Source organism: Phyllostomus hastatus, unplaced genomic scaffold (genome assembly GCF_019186645.2).
Source record: "Phyllostomus hastatus isolate PE091 unplaced genomic scaffold, TTU_PhHast_1.1 phas_contig_549, whole genome shotgun sequence".
Classification (NCBI taxonomy): Eukaryota; Metazoa; Chordata; class Mammalia; order Chiroptera; family Phyllostomidae; genus Phyllostomus; species Phyllostomus hastatus.
The window spans coordinates 980,740-1,000,430 of NW_025333907.1; the positions used below are offsets into that span (position 1 = coordinate 980,740).

At 40.0% G+C, this 19,691-nt stretch overlaps 2 pseudogenes; one reads left to right on the forward strand and one right to left on the reverse strand.

Moving 5' to 3' along the window:
- Positions 1-8,786: 8,786 nt before the first annotated feature.
- Positions 8,787-9,727, reverse strand: LOC123824126 (annotated as a pseudogene).
- A 3,519-nt stretch (positions 9,728-13,246) lies between these two features.
- Positions 13,247-16,189, forward strand: LOC123824127 (annotated as a pseudogene).
- The last annotated feature ends 3,502 nt before the right edge of the window (positions 16,190-19,691 follow it).

A 19,691-nucleotide genomic window follows, 5' to 3' on the forward strand; every position in this document is an offset into this window, starting at 1 on the left:
GAGATTAAATAGTATGCTATTAAACAACGAATGGGTCAAGAATGATATTAGAGAAGAAATCAAAAGGTTTCTGGAAACAAATGAAAACGAATGCAAAACAACCCGAAACTTATGGGACACAGCCAAGGCAGTCCTGAGAGGGAAGTTCATAGTGATACAGGCCCACCTAAATAAGTTAGAAACATTCCAAACAAACAACCTAACCCTACGTCTAAAAGAACTTGAGGAACAACAACAAAGACAGCCCAGAGCAAGCAGAAGGAAGGAAATAACCAAGATCAGACAGAATTAAATGACATAGAGACTAAAAGCACAATTCTAAGGATCAGTGAATCCAAGAGCTGGTTCTTTGAAAAGATAAACAAAATCAACAAGCCTTTAAGCAGATTCATGAAGAAAAAGAGAAGACCCAAATAAACACAATCAGAAATGAAAGAGGAGAGATTACAACAGATACCACAGAAATACAAAGGACTGTAAGAAATTACTACAAAGAACTGTATGCCAAGAAATTTGAAAACCTAGGTGAAATGGACAAATTTCTAGAAAACTATAATCTTCCAAAACTCAATGAAAAAGAAGCAGAAAGCCTGAACAGACGAATAACAACAAAAGAAATTGAAGCAGTGATCAAAAAACTCCCAACACACAAAAGCCCTGGACCAGATGGTTTCACAGGAGAATTTTACAAAGCATTTAAGGAAGAGCTAACCCCTATCCTTCACCGACTATTCCAAAAAATCCAAAAAGATGGGAGACTCCCAAACTCTTTTAATGAGGCCAACATCATCCTAATTCCAAAACCAGATAAAGACACAACAAAGAAAGAAAACTTCAAGCCAATATCACTGATAAACATTGACGCTAAAATCCTCAACAAAATACTGGCAAACCGCATCCAACAATACATTAAAAAGATCATACACCATGACCAAGTGGGATTCATTCCAGGGATGCAGGGATGGTACAATGTTCGCAAATCAGTAAATGTAATACATCACATAAACAAAAGCAAAGACAAAAACCACATGATCCTGTCAATAGATGCAGAAAAACCATTTGATAAGGTACAGCACCCATTTATGATAAAAACACTCCGCAAAGTGGGAATAGAGGGAGCATTCCTCAACATAATAAAGGCCATATATGAGAGACCTACAGCCAACATCATTCTCAATGGGCAAAAATTAAAATCTTTTCCACTAAGATCAGGAACAAGACAAGGCTGCCCACTTTCACCACTTCTATTCAATATAGTACTGGAAGTTTTAGCCACAGCGACCAGACAAGAAAAAGAAATAAAAGGCATCCAAATCGGAAAGGAGGAAACAAAACTGTCACTGTTTGCAGATGACATGATAGTGTACATAGAAAATCCTATAGACTCTACCAAAAAACTGCTTGACCTAATAAATAAATTTGGCAAAACAGCGGGATACAAAGTCAATATCCAGAAATCAAGGCATTTCTGTACACCAACAATGAAACAGCAGAAGCAGAAATCAAGGAAAAAATCCCATTTGAAATAGCAGAAAGAAAAATAAAATATCTAGGAATAAACCTAACCAAAGAGGTAAAAGACCTGTATTTAGAAAACTACGTAACACTGAGGAAAGAAATCAAGGAAGACACAAACAAATGGAAACATATACCGTGTTCATGGATTGGAAGAATTAATATCATCAAAATGTCCATACTATCCAAAGCAATTTACACATTCAATGCAATACCTATTAAAGTACCAATGGCATATTTCACAGACATAGAACAAACACTTCAAAAATTTATATGGAATTATAAACGACCCAGAATAGCTGCTGCAATTTTGAGAAAGAAGAGTGAAGTAGGAGGGATCACAATACCTGACACTAAACTATATGACAAGGCCACTGTAATCAAAACAGCCTGGTACTGGCATAAAAACAGGCACATAGACCAATGGAACAGAACAGAGAGCCCAGAAATAAACCCAAGTCTCTACAGTCAATTAATATTTGACAAAGGAGGCAGCAACATAAAATGGAATAAAAATAGCCTCTTCAACAAATGGTGTTGGGACAACTGGACAGCCACGTGCAAAAAAATGAAACTCAAGCACCAACTTACACCATATACAAAAATAAATTCAAGGTGGATAAAAGACTTAAATATAAACTGTGACACCATTAAAGTCCTAGAGGAGAACGTAGGTAGGAAAATCTCAGATATTTCACACAGAAAATTTTTCACTGACTTGTCCCCTAGAGCAAGGGACATAAAGGAAAGAATAAACAAATGGGACCTCATCAAAATAAAAAGCTTTTGCACAGCTAAAGAAAACAGTATCAAAATTAAAAGAGAACCAACTGTATGGGAAAACATATTTGCCAATGATACCTCAGACAAGGCTTTAATCTCCAAAATATATAAAGAACTTACACGACTACACTCTAAGAAGACAAGGAATCCAATTAAAAAGTGGGCAAAGGACTTGAACAGACACTTCTCCAAGGAGAACATACAGAAAATCAAAAGACACATGAAACGATGTTCAATAATGCTAGCTAGCAGAGACATGCAAATTAAAACCACAATGAGATACCACTTCACACCAGTCAGAATGGCCATCATAAACAAAGCAACAAACAACAAGTGTTGGAGAGGTTGTGGAGAAAAGGGGTCCCTAGTACACTGTTGGTGGGACTGCACACTGGTACAACCACTATGGAAAGCAGTATGGAACTTCCTCAGAAAACTGAAAATGGATCTGCCTTTTGACCCAGCAATTCCACTGCTGGGACTCTATCCTAAGAATACTAACACACCAATCCAAAAGAACCTATGCATCCCAATGTTCATAGCAGCACAATTTACAATAGTTGGATGCTGGAAGCAACCAAGATGCCCATCAGTAAATGAATGGATCAAAAAACTATGGTACATTTACACAATGGAATTCTATGCAGCACAAAGAAAAAAGGAGCTCCTACCCTTTGCAACAGCTTGGATGGAGCTGGAAAACATTATGCTAAGTGAAACAAGCCAAGCAGTGAAAGACAAATACCATATGATCTCACCTTTAACAGGAACCTAAACAACAAAACAAAGAAACAAGCAAAATATAATCAAAGACACTGAAATAGAGGACAGGCTGACAGTGACCACAGGGAAGAGAAGAGGCAATTTCAGGGAACAATGGGAAGGGTTCATGGGAACAAATTTAAAGGACACGTGGACAAAAACTAGGGGGAGGATGGTAATGGGAGGGAAGTGTGGAAGGTTGGGAGGGTGGGCTGGATTGGGAGTAAAAGGGAGAAAACTGTACTTGAATAATGATTAAAATAAATTTTTTTAAAAAGAAAGAAAGAAAAATTTCCTTCAATTCCAGGCAGTGAGTTAAGTGTAAAATTAATTAGCCTCTACTTTTGTAGGTTGTTTAAATTTTAAATACTCTACATTGAGTTTAATTAAAAGAAGGAATGTATGCAGTCAAAAGATAATCTAATTCTTCAAGTCATGAATTTTCACCTTGCTTTTCTCCAACCCCAACCTACTAAGGTCCTTTGCCCACAGCTGAAAAGTGAAACAGTAAATGCTTAAAAAATGTTTTTCTTAACCCAAAACTTGCCTCCCTTCCACTACTCTCAGCTACAAACCAAGATTTGGCAGCTTCTCCAGTGTTGTGGTTAGAATCTGTGAATCTCAAACTATTCTGAAATTTGACCTAAAAGCTGTACCCACTGTTTCCCTTACAAACAGATTTACTACTCATATTGAATCATCACTGAACTTTGCTGGTATAAGCACAGGCATAAGCTATCCCCAAGGTTGTCCCCTCTATACTTCTTTATCATTCCAATGGGTGGAACTGAGCTGGTGGAAGGACATTTGATATGGGTTAGTTGGATCCAGCAGTATGAAAATTTGCTTTCTTCATTCAATACTGATGACTCTCCTTGTTAGATGTGCATTGATGGTTTTAATACTGATCTGCCAGGGCTGGAGAATATGGTAAGAGGGGTGTGTGTGTGTGTGTGTGTGTGTGTGTGTGTGTGTGGTGTAAACTTATTGCATTTCTTCAATGTCATTGTTCTCATTCATTCATACCCCTGTGTCTTCTCTTATTCTTTCAAAATAAAAAATTTTGAAATTTGAAAAAAAGACTGCTTAACTAGAAAATATAAAGGAACCCACTGAAATGTTCACTTTCAGTACTATCAAAGCTATGCAATTGCTGGATTAGGTAATAAGATAAGAAGCTGGTTTTTTTTTCTTTTAAGGCACTATTTAGAACTGCAAAGAAGTATAAACTACCTAGGAATAAGTGTAACCAGAAATGTCTGAGACATATGGGAAAGAGACACAAGAAATCCTGGAGGTGGATGAGAGAACTTGGAGAAGCAGAGACTCACAAAGTGCTGCAAAGAAATATAACGAATATTTAAGTCAAGCCTATCCAAATGAATATACACATGGAATGTGACTCTAGTCATCACTAGTTTACCCATTGTCTGTGATGCTATTGCAACTACTAAGAAAAACTGTGATCATTTTCTATTACAGAAAGGTTTGCAACTAGAAATCAGGTGATGAAATGAAATAGTATCTATAAAATCATTCCCAATGTGAATAAGGGACCGAAAGTACTAAGAACACAACACACACACACACACACACACACACACACACACACACACAAAATGTTTCATTAAGCAGAACTCAGGGTCATGGAGACGTTTTTACTTGTGTGGAATGAACCTGAAAGGAAACATCCAAGAACTTTGTGGCATAAACCAGGAGGCAAAATGAACAAAGTTCATTTTTTATGACATATACTAGATCATACCTAACTACTTTGTTACAGAAATAGTGACTAGAGTATTTACATGAGAAGACAGAGATTTTAATTACTAACTTGAGGTAAACTGGATTTACATCAGCTGGATATGGTATGCTGTGGAATGGTGCATGTGAAACTTGTGTAATTTTGTTAACCAGGGTCACCCCAATAAGTTCAATGAAAAGGAAACAACAGATCAGCTGGATGTCGTTATCTTCTAGTCTGTTCCCAGTATCGGCATCTGAGTTTCAACCTACTTACTGTCCAGGCTCCCTAGGTCTCCAAAGCTCTAACCTCATGTGTCTCTACACACATACACTCGCCTCCCCCCAAAACAAAAAAAATTAAAAATGTGACCCTAACTTAAGTATGAAATCTGAACCAGAAACTCCCATTTTATTCATTCCCCACACCACCATCCCAGCTCCCACTAAACCTGAATTCTGGCCAAGACACCACGTTCACTGACACACCTACCACCCCGGTTCTTAAATACTGAGCCGCACAGCATCACCCTCCGGACAGCAAATCCCCACAGCTGGAACCTCGGTCGCTACTGTCTTCACACTCTTCATGCACAAGGCGGTTCACCCAGCCAAACTTCACAGTGGGCAAACCCAAAGTCCCCAAAAAGGCCCTTCTCAGCCCTCACATGCCCCCAGTGCACAGACCCGCGCAGGCGCTGACCCACCTGCTGCTGGGCTTCTCAGGACTCCGGGCCCAACGGTCTTCCAAACCAACTTCCCTCGCGGTACCGTGGGACCCGAGTCCCTCGTGGGCTATCGCCAGCTGCACAGCTGGACCCCGGAAGTTCGGGCTGTGGGCGTGGCTATAGGACATTATGTGACCACGCCCACCTCCCCAGACCCAGACCCACACAGCCCACAGTGCCTCGGCCTTCCAGTACAGCCAACAGAAATCAACATCACCTTTGGGACAAATAGCAGTCTCCCCCTTGGTTAACAACCTGGTGCTACGTTTTCAGAGGCCGGAGCCTCCCCAAGGACAACGTGGAGTGGCTCGTGTTCTCTCTAGGTGCTGGGGAACAGAAAGATGGCGGAACCTGAGGGCTTTGACTGCGGGGCCCTCGCGGGAGCGGCCATCTTTCCGGAAGTGTGGTCACTGCAGCTGAGAACACCCAGGGAGCTAGGTTCTGGAGGAGCCTGTGAACAAACAGTGCATTGGGTGGAGTTGTGACTTTAGAGGCACAAGTGACACTGGAGGGAAAACAATTGATGCCTTGAAGTCCTGGTGACACTGGGAAATGGGGTAGAAGGAGCATGGGATTAGCACCAGTCTGCACGACCCAGGACACACACTTGTTGTAGGAGCGCAGCCAGGCTCTGTAAAAATCAAGCTCACAGGCTTTACTTCTAAAGTGATAAATGAAGATAATGAAGATGACCCACAATATCCCAGGAGAGAGGGATTGTTCCTGCACTAGGGCCAATAATGATCCTTAATTCCTTATTTGACAGGCACTGTTTTAACTACATCTGCTTCTCACCAACCAAACTGGGACAGACAATACTTCATCTGACACATAGGTGAGTTGAGTAACTGGCCCAAAAGCACCAAGACTAGGTTTCAAACAACAGTGTGACTTCAGGACTCACTTGTAGCAACTGTTGAAGGTCTAGGATGGACCTCGTCAGAACCATACGAATCCTAGGTATGGTATGAAAATTAGGTGTATACTAGGCAGCCTTCTCCTGGGGATGTCCAGTGTGGAAAAGTGAGTTTAGCACGTGGCCATCAGAACTCAGGTGAATCTGGATGCCCAACCTCGTCCTTGTCGGATCAGTGTTTCAGTCACCCAGTCTGACCTTGCCATAGCTGGATCTGAAAATTCACAGGACCAGAAGAGGTTGGGATGGTGGAGCACTTATGACTGATTCTTTGCTAGGACTGTCTGCCCTGAATCCACCCCATTATAATGTATACTGTGAGAGTGATGATGAAGACAGTAAGTCAGAATTAACAATAAACATGGTCAAAATGAGATGTGCATCTGAACCCTTGTTGAAAATGCAAACCCACAGACTCCAGCCTCATAGGTTCTGGTCTATGTGTTGGGTGTGACTCATGAATCTGCATTTTTCAGGTTTCTTAGAGAGTCTGAGGCCTCTGACAGAAAATCATGACCATACTGAAATGTCCCCTGTTACAAATATTATGCTGAGTGGTGACTCTCCTTAGCACTTTGGTACAGCCTCAGATTATCTTCTAAAACCCTCCCCTTGCAAAGGGCGAAGTCTCTTTTCTTTTACAATGTATTACAAGGATTGCTTTTTCTTTTTTCTGTTTAAATTACTTTACTGTTGAATTACAGTTGTCTACGTTTACCCCCACTCTTAACCCCCAAGCAGCAGCAATCCCCTCCTCCCTACCTCGCTTCCACCCCCTCTTGGTTTGGTTCATGTGTCCTTTATAGTTGTTCCTGAAAATCCTCCCCTCCTTCCCCATTATCCTCTCCCACCTCCCCTCTGGTTACTGTCAGATTGCTTTAACTACATTTTCTGTAATTTCAAACACTAAATAACTAGAATGGCAATATGCACATTAGGTTATAAACACTTTAAGATTTTGTCAATATTGTACCTTAACTTTCAACACCCACCACCCTGTTCAGTCAGCAGCCATCAACACGGAGGGAAGACCTCCACCAACAAAACCATTATAACTCACTGAAGGCTGAGATGATGGTTCACATTCTTGAACAATAAAGTATTTTTCAATTAGACAATGTTTGTCATTATTGTAATTAGTACAATTTAAAATTTGTATTAATGTACAACTTTCCAATACATTGAGTGACTTTATATGTAAAGGTGTATATACACATATATATACACACAGGCACTCACATACAAAATTCCAAGCCTGTGTGTACCTCTATACATGTTTCTTGTTCTTGCTCTTTGATGTCTATATTGCCCATGTTTTCCATAAGCTGAAAATACAGGCTTTTTTTTATTGTGGTACAATGCTCAAAATATATGTCAATTAGGTGAATATAATTATTTTGTCCTTCAATATGTTCGATTATCCACACCTTCTTTCAGCTTCAAAATGTACATACAGAAAAAAGCAATCTGAAATACCTACTAAAATTAAGGAAATATCTACTTTATTTTTGACAACCAATGAATCATAAACTTTACATACAGAGGATTAATTCCTGCCTTCTTTCTTTTAATGGCTCCACATTTCACGGAAGTCCCCACCACAAACTAGTGTCATGACTTTAGAGACCAGAGCAAGTACCGTCAGACCTCCTTTTTGTCAACATGTCCAGCTTTTCTTCACAAAGGAAGCATTTGCCTTCTGCAGGTCCCAATTCCATGAAATTCATGTCTTTTTCAATTGTCACACTCTCATGATGTAGTTTAAACACCAGCTAAAATGTAATTTCATGCTCCCCTGTGCCCCATTGCAGTTAGATCTGGCCACTTCCACCTGAATATGTGTGAACAAGCCTTCCCATTATAACATCGTATTTCAATAAATGACCACTTTCTCTTTAAGGGTGTCATGTACAAGATCATAACTGGCTCCCACAAGCTTTCCTCAGGGACTGAATTTCCTGGCAGCACCAATGGCTTCAGGGTCAGCAGTGACCTGCCACCTGCTGTCCCACTTCATGCGCTTTTTCTTACAATTCACTGCCTTGCTCTTTTTTGAAAATTGTTTGATAGGGTCAAGTTACACACTTGAAGACTTCTCTATAATATCCAGATTTTTTCAAGACCAGTGGTTATTATTGCATTAATTCTGAACTCTCCCGTGGCAAACATTAGAAATACTTCATCACACATGTATTACAAGGCAGTTATAGGAAATTTCATTAAAAATATTATTATAAATTATTTACCCAGATGAACGTGCTTACCATGACCTCTGTACCATTATAACTCTGAGAGGGATGTGTGAGTTACCAAATGAACAATGTGCACATACATAAAACTTACATACTTCTCATAATATTAGGCAATTTTCTACTCCTTATCAAGGCAAAGCTGAGCCTGGAGACTCTGGAGTCACGACTCATGATCAGAAAGGGACTGATAGTTGGGAAACTCAGAGAGTACTGAACTGGTATTCTGGATGAACCAGTTGGGATTATTTAAAATAGCTAAAACAATATGAAAGATGGAGGAAAGGGTGTTCAGAAACACAAATGTGCTCACCAGGAGAAGAATGGTTTTGGTAGCTCTGGCCTCAGGAGCAGATGGAGAGAAGAGGTGGGTTCTGTGAATGTGTTGGACCCCTCTGCTTGTGTCTGTACAGGATGAAGACCGTGGAGCCATTTGCCCAGAGCATGAGCACAAAACATAAAAAATCAGGGGATGCTATCAATACTGCATATAATGAGTCCCCCACTTTATCATGACGAACAGCAAAACAGTACCCAAAACGTTTTATATTGGTGATATTTTTGTAGTTCAAACTGCTAGATATATACATAAGAAAAACCACGTTTATCAACATTTGCAGGACCCAGTACAGAAAGATTAAAGGGACCATGTACTTGGGAGCTTTATGTTTAAGCTTTGACCACCTGGAGTTTGTGGGGCTGATGATGATGGCTTGGATGATGCTCAGAAGGCAGGTGGTACCAATGGCCACACCCCTGCCAACTCCACGTACATAGAGGAAAAATTTGCATCCAAAATCATTGAAGTGATGATACCACCCAAAGGATGATAAGGTATAGGAGAGTCCACTAGAAAACAGAACTGAAAAGTTGGCCACAATCAGGTTGTTGATAATCAAATCAATGAACCTCAGCCTGTACCCAGTGAAATAAAGGAAAAGATAATGGTAAAGCAGAGAGAAATTCCCCAAGACTCCAATTGTAGTCTGTAGTAAAATCATCATTCCAGCTACCAAATCCCTGGTGGCCATCCTGTCACTTCTCAGTGATTTAGATTTGTTCTCTGAGCTAGGGAGAACCCTGCATAAGAAAATGAGATGTAAGCCACATGTATAACGTCAGCTAACCCTAACATTCTGCACTTACCAACAGTATGCAGTCTGTTACATACTGACAAAGATTTTCTGCCATTTAGTGGCTCCCAAAGTTGAATCTGTAAGCACTAAAGAACACACTTAAAATACCAATCACTGCTATGAAGTTCACACACTCAAAAACTTCTCTATCCCTCACAGATTTGTGAGGCAGACACTGTTGCATATTTTTTAAATAAATGAGGACCATGTCAGTAAAAACTTACATCTAAATTCTCTCACTGGATAGGGGTAGAGTGGTGATTTGAAGGTGGCTGTGCTTGTAATGACAACAGTGCATTTAATCCATAGTATAACAACATGCTAGTTGGCTGTTATTTGAATAAGTAATGTTATTCAAATAAATGAATTGCTTTTTTAAGTTTTCATTTTTAGATTAATGAAAAGTGTCCACTTGCTTTTCCAAATATGTGCTTTGAATAAAGCTTTACAAATCTTCATAGAACTTAGATGCACTGAGTACAGAATAAACTGCCTGTACCAGCCCCTGACAAGTTGGGTGTGAATGTAGGAATGGTGCAATATTAGGAGGGCAACACAAAAGCTCATTCACTTCCTTCTAGGAACAGAAGTCGACAAGTGCATGAGTCATGGGAACTACTGGACAGGAGACATGGATGCCTGATAAACAGTGTGTGACACAAGCAAAATTATTACTAATTTCAGACCATATGCATAATGATGTATTTAGACCTAAAGAAGTAAAATATTTAGCACTAAGGCTACAGTTGAGTAAAAATATTACAATACAAAAGACATATGCAAAATGGAACATTTAGGTCAAACACTCGCGTATTTTCTAAAACACATACATGTGTTGCATTGGTATTAAAACAGTTGAGAACAGCAAAAATATCAGAAGGTACAATGGAGTCTGAAAATACTGTATGAAACTTTTAAAGTAACATATTTCTTAAATGCTGCTTTGTAGACATTATGTGGAAAATGTTTCTTCATAATCAAAATAGACACTATTATTAAATTTATTTAGCAAACAATACACCCAGAATTAGAGAAAACATTTCTATACAGATAATGCTCACAGACACACTTTCTGCACATGGTCAGAAATAATTCAATAATTACTGAATTATCAATAATTCCTCTAAATTTGAAGGCATGGAGGTATGAAGCAGGGACCTCTAGAAAACTGAAAATGTCTGTGATTTTGTAAAGTTGGCTAGACAGAGATTGACTCCAAAACTCCAGCCCTTAAACACATTAAAAATCAGGGTTCATAATCGCTGGATTAAATAACCAGCACTGAGAGTGAGGATCACACTACATCACCTCAGGAGCCACCAGGGATTGGAGCAGAGCAGCTCTAGGCCCCATGTCTCTTTACCAGCTTAGCTCAAGTCCCACGAATTCCTCCCCCTACCCTCTGGCTTTGGTGCTGCATCAGGTTCATTCACCCAAGACCCCTTTAAGCAGTATGTTCACTTACCCGGATTCCTAATACAACTCCTTCCCTTACAGTCTCTACCTCTCAGATTGATAAAGGGAAAACTCACTGATGTCTCCCTGCTGCCTGGACTCTGGACTCATTGTGAAGTCAGCACTGTTGGTACATGTAACAGGGAGGCAGCCAGACCCTGAGATATGGGTTGTGATTTGGTGACCTCATCTCCCCTACACCTTGCCAGTGTGAATGGCAATTATCACTTCACTGATAGGCAGCACTGGCCCTGACAGGCTTGGGAGCTGAGAGTATTTCTCAAAACTTTCTTCTCAGTTGGAATTACCAAGAACAACTCCAAGTTTTCACCAGTGTCTCTTAGGAGACTCTGGGAGTGTTTGTGACAGGCTTTTTCTTTCCATGATCTCTGCAGGAGACAGGGTCTCCCTGGGAGTGCTGATGCCAGACCCCTGAGAGACAAGGGCAAGTCTGCTTGTCTCCCTGGACATTGTGCTTCATTGGGAAGTTCTACCCAAAGTGAGTTCTTTTCTAATCTTCATACAAAAGTGCTGCACCATCATCTACATATGGAGCAAAGAAATAAACTGAGTCAAATATCTTAGATTTAAAAAGAGGGACAAGTAACAGGAAAAGCATGTACATTAGATAACACTGCAGTCATTGGTTCAAGTCCATGTCATCTCATATGGAAACTTTCAGAAAAAAAAATATAATATCCATATTGACCCCCAATAGGGATCAGAGCAGACACAGTATGATATCCATACTGTGATATGATATCCATAGAAGATATGATATCCAAACAAATTCTCATATACAGCACCGCAATCACAGAAATGAACAGAAGATTCTTCCATTACTTGTAACTATTTTAGAGGCCAGTGCCACTTACTGAATTCAGGACCATCAAATGGTCAACATAGTCCTCTAAACATTTTTGAAAAATTTTGAGCACAGAACTACAATTGCTTTTTAAATTGAGAAGAAATAGATTTTTGATAGGCAAAGGGAAAAATGTATACAACTTGAAGTTAATTTTTGAGGTTTTCCTACACACAAGAAAACTCTTTGATCCATGCTCACTATACAGTTACCACCATTATCAAGTCACGTGTTAGAGCAATAATGGTGGACAACTCACCCTCCACACACACTCTCATTTACATATAGATGCAAATGCATACATGTACACTCAGGTACACAGATTTACAATAAATCACATACTATACAATTTCAACTGCACAGTCACAAACAATGCACACACTGAGTACATGAAAATTCACACTCACATATATAAATACTCATAAATATGCACACTCACATAAACTTACACTCACTCTGTTGCATAAAATCACAGTCACCATTATGTGTATATCTCAATAACATGACCTGTTACAGAAGAATTTTTCTTTTTCCAGAATTCTGGATCCCTGAAAAGCAATGGGGTTCTTCCTACTTTTTATAGTCCTTGTAACCCTGCAACAATCATAGCATTTAATATTTATATAATGCATAGCACTTGAAATATGCTGTGAATATTGCTACCTTTACATCATGACATATGTTGGGAAACTGGGAGTTTTAAAGACAGTTACAGTGTGTGGGTATCTGATGGGCTGAAGTAAGAAAAGGCCACAAGTAAAAAGGAACATAAGGGAAAGATAATTGTACAGAGAAGTTGGGGGGGCAGGGGGTTACAGAGAGTGCAGGTAAAGAGAGGGCAGAGAGATAAAAGGCAAAAGGTTTCTAATGTTGGGTCAGTATTAAAGTTCAATGCCAGGGGTGAGAATGCAATTGGGCAGAGTGTGCAGGGGGTTAAGGTGGAAAGATACTGGGATCAGGGGAGATCATGGTGCAGCATCGTGGAAACTGAAGTTCTAACAGGGATAGGAAGTTAATGAACTACAGAAAGGAAAGCTAAGTGGTGGGGTGGGTTATCAACAAAACAAACAAATGAGCAAAACAGAACCAGAGACATGGAAATAAAGAACAAAGTGACCAGAGGTAAGGAAGAAGGGGGATAAGGAGGGAAAGAAGGGGAGGGGGCAAGTCAAGAAACATGAATAGAGAATTCATGGCCATGGGCAGTGGCAGGGGGGAGTGGGAAGGACAGGGCAGGGAAAAACAACAGCAGGACAACTGTACCTGAACAATAAAAAAACATGGTGTGAGACATGTACCCTTTGACTTCAGCTTATACCGTCACAGACTTTTTGATATAATTTTTCATCAAAACATTAGGAAATTAGATGGCATTTTGTGTTTATGATTCTAAACTGTATCATAATATATAGAACATTCTGCAGTGTTTCATAATTTAAAGGAAAATGTGTTAAATGACAGAATAGCCTATAGGGTTTTGGCAATAGGAATAATCTTCCTGTCACTGACTCTATTTGGAATTCTGGGCAATTTCTCTCTTTTTTACCATTATATCCTCCATTACCATACTGAATGCAGGCTGACATCCACAGATTCTATTTTCAATCACCTGACTGTAGCCAAACTCCATGGTCATCTTATCTAAAAAAGTCCCCTAGACAATGGCAACCCCAATGTTTGGGGTTGAAACATTTCTTCAATGGCTTTTTTTTTCCTGCAAGGAAACTGTATTACAAAATTATAAAGCAGGACTGTGTGACAAAAAAAAAAAACAACACATCTGGGTTTGTTTAAACACCCACATCTGAGAAATTCAGTATAAGCCACTTGAAGTAACACATTCTCATCCAAAAAATTTCAATAAATGTATACAATATATATGGAGCACTAATTCCTGTACAGCTTATTCTTACTAGTTTGGATCCAAATATTCCAACATTATGAAACAGTCAGCTCTCCAAGCCTTTTTTAAAAAGTCTCAACTGAAGATTCTGAACAATCGCAGCAAAAGCCACATAATAATTGGAGGAATTAGATGTTTCCATGATAATAAAAATCAAGGATCCATGAGGGGTAGGAAGGAACATTCAAGGATAAAAATCAAGTTTTCTACCTAGGTCAGATATACTTGAAAATTACTTTTGTAAAAAAGACTTTATTGTCCTGGTGGGTGTGGCTCAGAGTTTGAATGCTGGCCTTTGGATCAAAGGGCTGACAGTTTGATTCCCAGTCTATGGCACATGCCTGGGTTGTGGGCCAGGCCCCCAGTTTGGGGGTTGTGAGAGGCAACCACACATTGATGTTTCTCTTCCTCTCTTTCTCTCTCCCTTTCCCTCTCTAAAAAATAAAATAAAATAAAATCTTACCAAAAAAAAGAAAAAAGATTTTATTTATTTATTTTTAGAGAGGGGGGCAGAGAAGGAGAAAGAAAGGAAGAGGAACATCAACATGTGGTTGCCTCTCACACCCCTCCCACTGGAGACCTGGCACACAACACAAGCATGTGCCATAGACTGGGAATCGAACTGGTGACCCTTTGCTTCACAGTCGGTGCTTAATCCACTGAGCCACACCAGCCAGAGCATTCAATGACTTTTTTAAAGTTAATCTTTATTATATTTTTTCCATTACCACTTAGTTTCCTTATACCTTTCTCTCCCCAGCAATCACCACACTGTCCATCACCACACTGTCCATGTCCATGAGTTTTTTTTCCTTTTAGCTTAATCTTGCCTCCCCCCATCTTACCTGTCATCCTGCTCCCCATCTATTATTTTGTCCCCTTTTTCCTTGTTAGTTCAGTTTATTCACAGATTGTACATATGAATGAAATCATATGGTATTTGTTTTTCTCTGACTGGCTTATTTCACTTAGCATAATGTTCTCCAGGTCCATCCAAACTATCAAAAGGGTAATTTTTTTTCTTTTTTACAGCCGAGTAGTATTGCATTGTGTAAATGCCCCATAGTTGTTTTATCCACTCACCTACTGATGGACACATGGGCTGCTGCTTCCATATCTTGGCAATTGTGAATACTGCTGCAATGATCATAGGGGTGCTTATGTTTATTCGAATTACTGTTTGGGGTTCCTTTGGATATATTCCCAAAAGTGGGATCACTGGGTCAAAAGGGAGAACTATTTTTAATTTTTTGAGGTATCTTCATACTGCTTTCCACAGTGGCTGCACCAATCTGTGCAACAGTTCAAATTCCCACCAACAGTACAAATGGGTTCTGCTTTCTCCACATCCTCACCAGCACTTGTTTGTTGATTTATTAACGAGAACCATTCTGACAGGTGTGAGATGGTATCTCATTGTGGTTTTAATTTGCATTTCTCTGATTAGTGACATTGAGCATCTTTTCATATGTTGATTGGCCATCTGTATGTCTTCTTGGATGCAAACTTCTTTTTTATGTCAGAGAGTGGGCATGGGCATGTCTACGTGCACCACCTGCCTCTTGATTGTCTTCCAGACCATCATGATCAGAAGACCAATGAACTCCTGTTGGAAGGATCTTAAAGTAAAAGCTCCCAAGTACATTAGATTCTTCATGTCCATCTGCTGGAGGACATACAGGGAGGTAAATTTTATTTTTCTTAACACATGCTTTGTATATTCTAAGAAATGGAGTAGCAAAAACATCACAAAGAAGTGGGGTTTTGAATGCCATTCTACTTCTGGTCAAAGAACAATCACAAGTTCACTGTTTGCAGCATTATTAGTATTCCCTGAAGTTTCACTTTCTGTGCTCATGCTCTGGGCTAGTAGAACCAGGGTCTTCATCCTATACAGACACAAGCAGAGAGTTCAACACATTCACAGAAATAATGTTTCTCACAGATGTTCCCCTGAGACCAGAGCACCCCTGTCCTGGTGAGCACCTTTGTGTCTTTTCACATCCTCTCTTCTACCTTTAGCTCTTCCATCTGTATTGCTCTTTTCTATACTCCCAGTTGGTGGTTGGTGTGAACTGCTTCCCTACTCTTCCTGTGTTTTCCATCTGTCAGCCCCTTTCTACTCATGAGCTGAGACTCCATCTCCATATCAGAAATATACTTGTTGTGTGTTTTTTCACAATGTGTGGTTGCTTATCCACTCACCCCCATCAAACACTCAACACATATACATGTCTAAGTTAGAACTTAAGAGGTATTGGGGTTTCTTCCATGGGTAAAAGTAGAAACCACTTGAGCATTAATGAGTTGAATAAAGCAGGATATCCACATCCTGATATACAGTATCCTCTTAATAGTCTTCTTTTATTTTTATTGTTTACATTATTAAATATGGCCCCATCCCCCCACCTTTCCCCATTTCCACACTCAGCCCTAGTCTCCCCTTCCCTCAGGCAACCACCATACTGTTGTCTGTGTTTATGGGTCATGCATGAATGTTCTTTAGCTAATACCTTCACCTTCTTTCATCCAGTCCCTCTTCACAGTAATCTTAATCAAATATTGCTTGAAATAAATTAAATGGCTTTGATCGCAGCCCTTTGTCAGTTTAATCAGTGTTTGAACAAGTGATCTATTCATGGAAAAGTTGTGTCAGGAGCTATGCAGTCAAAAAAATGAGTGTTGGATATTTCTGGAAGACAATTCTCCACAGGTTTCCCATCTATGTGTATGATTTGTAGATAGAGACATGGAGAGATTTTGTCTGAAATTGTGTTTTCTGAGATGTTTGTATAAAAAAGAACCTTAAAAGATAGGGATAGTGTCACCCTCTGGAACAGTACAAAGAAATACAAATAATGTCTTCAAAGAGTGTAGCAGGCTTCCCAGCAGTCCCCTTTAAAAATTGGGTTTTCCTCTATTCAGGCTTCCTATGTGTGATGCAAACCCACTGCATGTGAACATTCACCTGGTTCTTTCTGTTCCACTCCAAATGGAACTAGGAGTGGGGGCAGAGAAGACAACTTCCAGTCAGAATGTTCATTCTGCCTTTTGTGCCATTAATAATGGTCTTCTCTTTTTAATCTAGGAATCTCATGTGTTCTGCCATTATCTCTAAAAGTAGAGGCTAAATTCAAATGTTCACAGGGCCTGAAATAACCATAGGTGTGATTCAAAATAAGGCAGATGCATAACTGATAGGTGGGTAGATACACGGATAGAAAGATTGTGAGAATTCTAACTATTCTCTTAAGAAGATGGATTATACCAAAGGAAAAGCTTACCTAATATCTAAATCACCATAAGTTTAGTTATTTGGGTTAGGGTGTAGACTTAAGAGAGCCAACTAGTCTATATTATGATGGTAAAAAACTGTAAGTTATTTTCAGGAGGTCCCAGAGGGAGGAGAGCAGGTCCAAGATGGGGAAGGTCCAAGAGGCCTCACAAGTACAGAAGCCCAGAGGAACTTTGGAAAATGAAACTATTGCTATAAAAGAATATTAAATTGTGGACTTCCGGCCAAGATGGAGGTATAGGGAGACACACTGTGCCTCCTCGCACAACCAAGATAGGGATAACAACAATTTAGAAACAGAATAACAACCAGAACTGACAGAAAATTGAACTATATAAAGTCGGACAACCAAGGAGTTAAAATAGACACATTCATCCAGACCAGTAGGAGGGGCAGAGTCAGGCAGCCAGGCAGACAGGTCATGGCACAAAGAGTATTGGGACCGGGCACATAAGACTGCACATCCGCCCAGCAGCGGGCGGATCCTGGGCATGCAAGCAGCAAGTGGCAGACCCTGGCCAAGGGGTGGCAACTGGCAGACCCAGCAAGGCAGCAATTTTGAAGCAAGACACTGCACCCAACCCAGGATACCAGCACTGGGAAATAGAGCCTTGGGGCATTGACTGAAAACCCTGTGGGGGTTGAGGCACAGGGAGAGACTACCATCCTCACAGGAGAGTGTGTTGGAGAGACCCACAGGGTGCACAAGCCCACCCACATGGGAATCAGCACCAGAAAGGTCCAGTTTGCTTGGGGGAAGCAGTGGAAGGGACTGAAGTCTGACAGAGAATGGGGCAAGAGCCATTGTTCCCTCTCAGACCCCTCCCCCACATACAGCATCACAACCCAGCAACTGGGTTGCCCCACCCTGGTGAACACCTAAGGCTCTTCCCCTCACTGCATAACAGGCGCGGCAAGACAAAAAAAATTGGCCCAAACAGAAGAACAGATCAAAGCTCCACAGTAAATACAACTAAGTGACGAAGAGATAGCCAACCTATCAGATGCACAGTTCAAAGCACTAGTAATCAGGATGCTCACAGAACTGGATGAATTTGGTCACAGATTAGATGAAAAAATGAAGGCTACACTAAGTGAAATGAAGGAAAATGCATAGGGAACCAATAGTGATGGGTAGGAAACTGGGACTCAAATCAATGGAGTGAACCAGAAAGAAGAAAGAAACAACCAAACAGAAAAGAATGAACAAATAGAATTTAAAAAAAAATAAGGAGAGGCCTAGGAACCTCCAGGACATCTTTGAACATTCCAATATCTGAATTATAGGGGGTACCAGAAGGGGAAGAGGAAGAGCAACAAGTGGAAAACTTATTTGAACAAATAATAAAGGAGAACTTTCCCAATCTGGCAAGGGAAATAGACTTCCAGGAAGTCCAGGAAGCTCAGAGTCCCAAAGAAGTTGGACTTAAGGAGAAACACACCAAGGCACATCATAATTACATTACTCAAGATAAAAAATGAGGGAGAGAATCCTAGAAGCAGGAAGAGATAAGGAGACAGTTACCTAAAAGGAGTTCCCATCAGACTGTCAGCTGATTTCTCAAAAGAGACCTTACAGGTAAGAAGGGGCTGGAAAGACGTATTCCAAGTCATGAAAGACAAGGACCTACACCCAAGATTGCTCTACTCAGCAAAGCTTTCATTTAGAATGGAAGGGCAGATAAGGTGCTTCTCAGATAAGGTCAAGTTAAAGGAGTTCATCATCACCAAGCCCTTATTTTATGAAATGTTAAAGGGACTTATCTAAGAAAAAGAAGATAAAAAAACATGTATAGTAAAATGAAAGCAAACTGAATTTATTAACAACCACACCTAAAACAAAAATAAAAATAAAAATAAAAACAAACTAAGCAAACTACTAGAACAGGAACAGACCAACAGAAATGGAGATCACATGGAGGGTGAGCAATAGGAAAGTGGGAGGAGGAGAAAAGGTATGGAGAATAAGTAGCAAAAATGGTAGGTAGAAAATAGACAGGGTGAGGGCAAGAATAGTATGGGAAATGTAGAAGCTAAAGAACTTATAATACATGGACATGAACTAAAGGGGGGAAATGTGGGTGGAAGAGGGTATGCAGGGTGGAGGGGAGTGAAGGGGGGATAATGGGACAACTGTAATAGCGTAACCAATAAAATATATTTTTAAAAAGGATATTAAATTGTTTGTCCTCGGGTGCCCTGATACCTCTGTCTCTTTCAGTCTACAGTATCTTCAAAAAAAAGGCAACATTTATCACTGTATTTTTCTGTGAAAGTGGTTTATTTTGGGAATATTCAGGGAAGAGCTCGATTTTTGTATCTGTGCTTATACAAGACAATA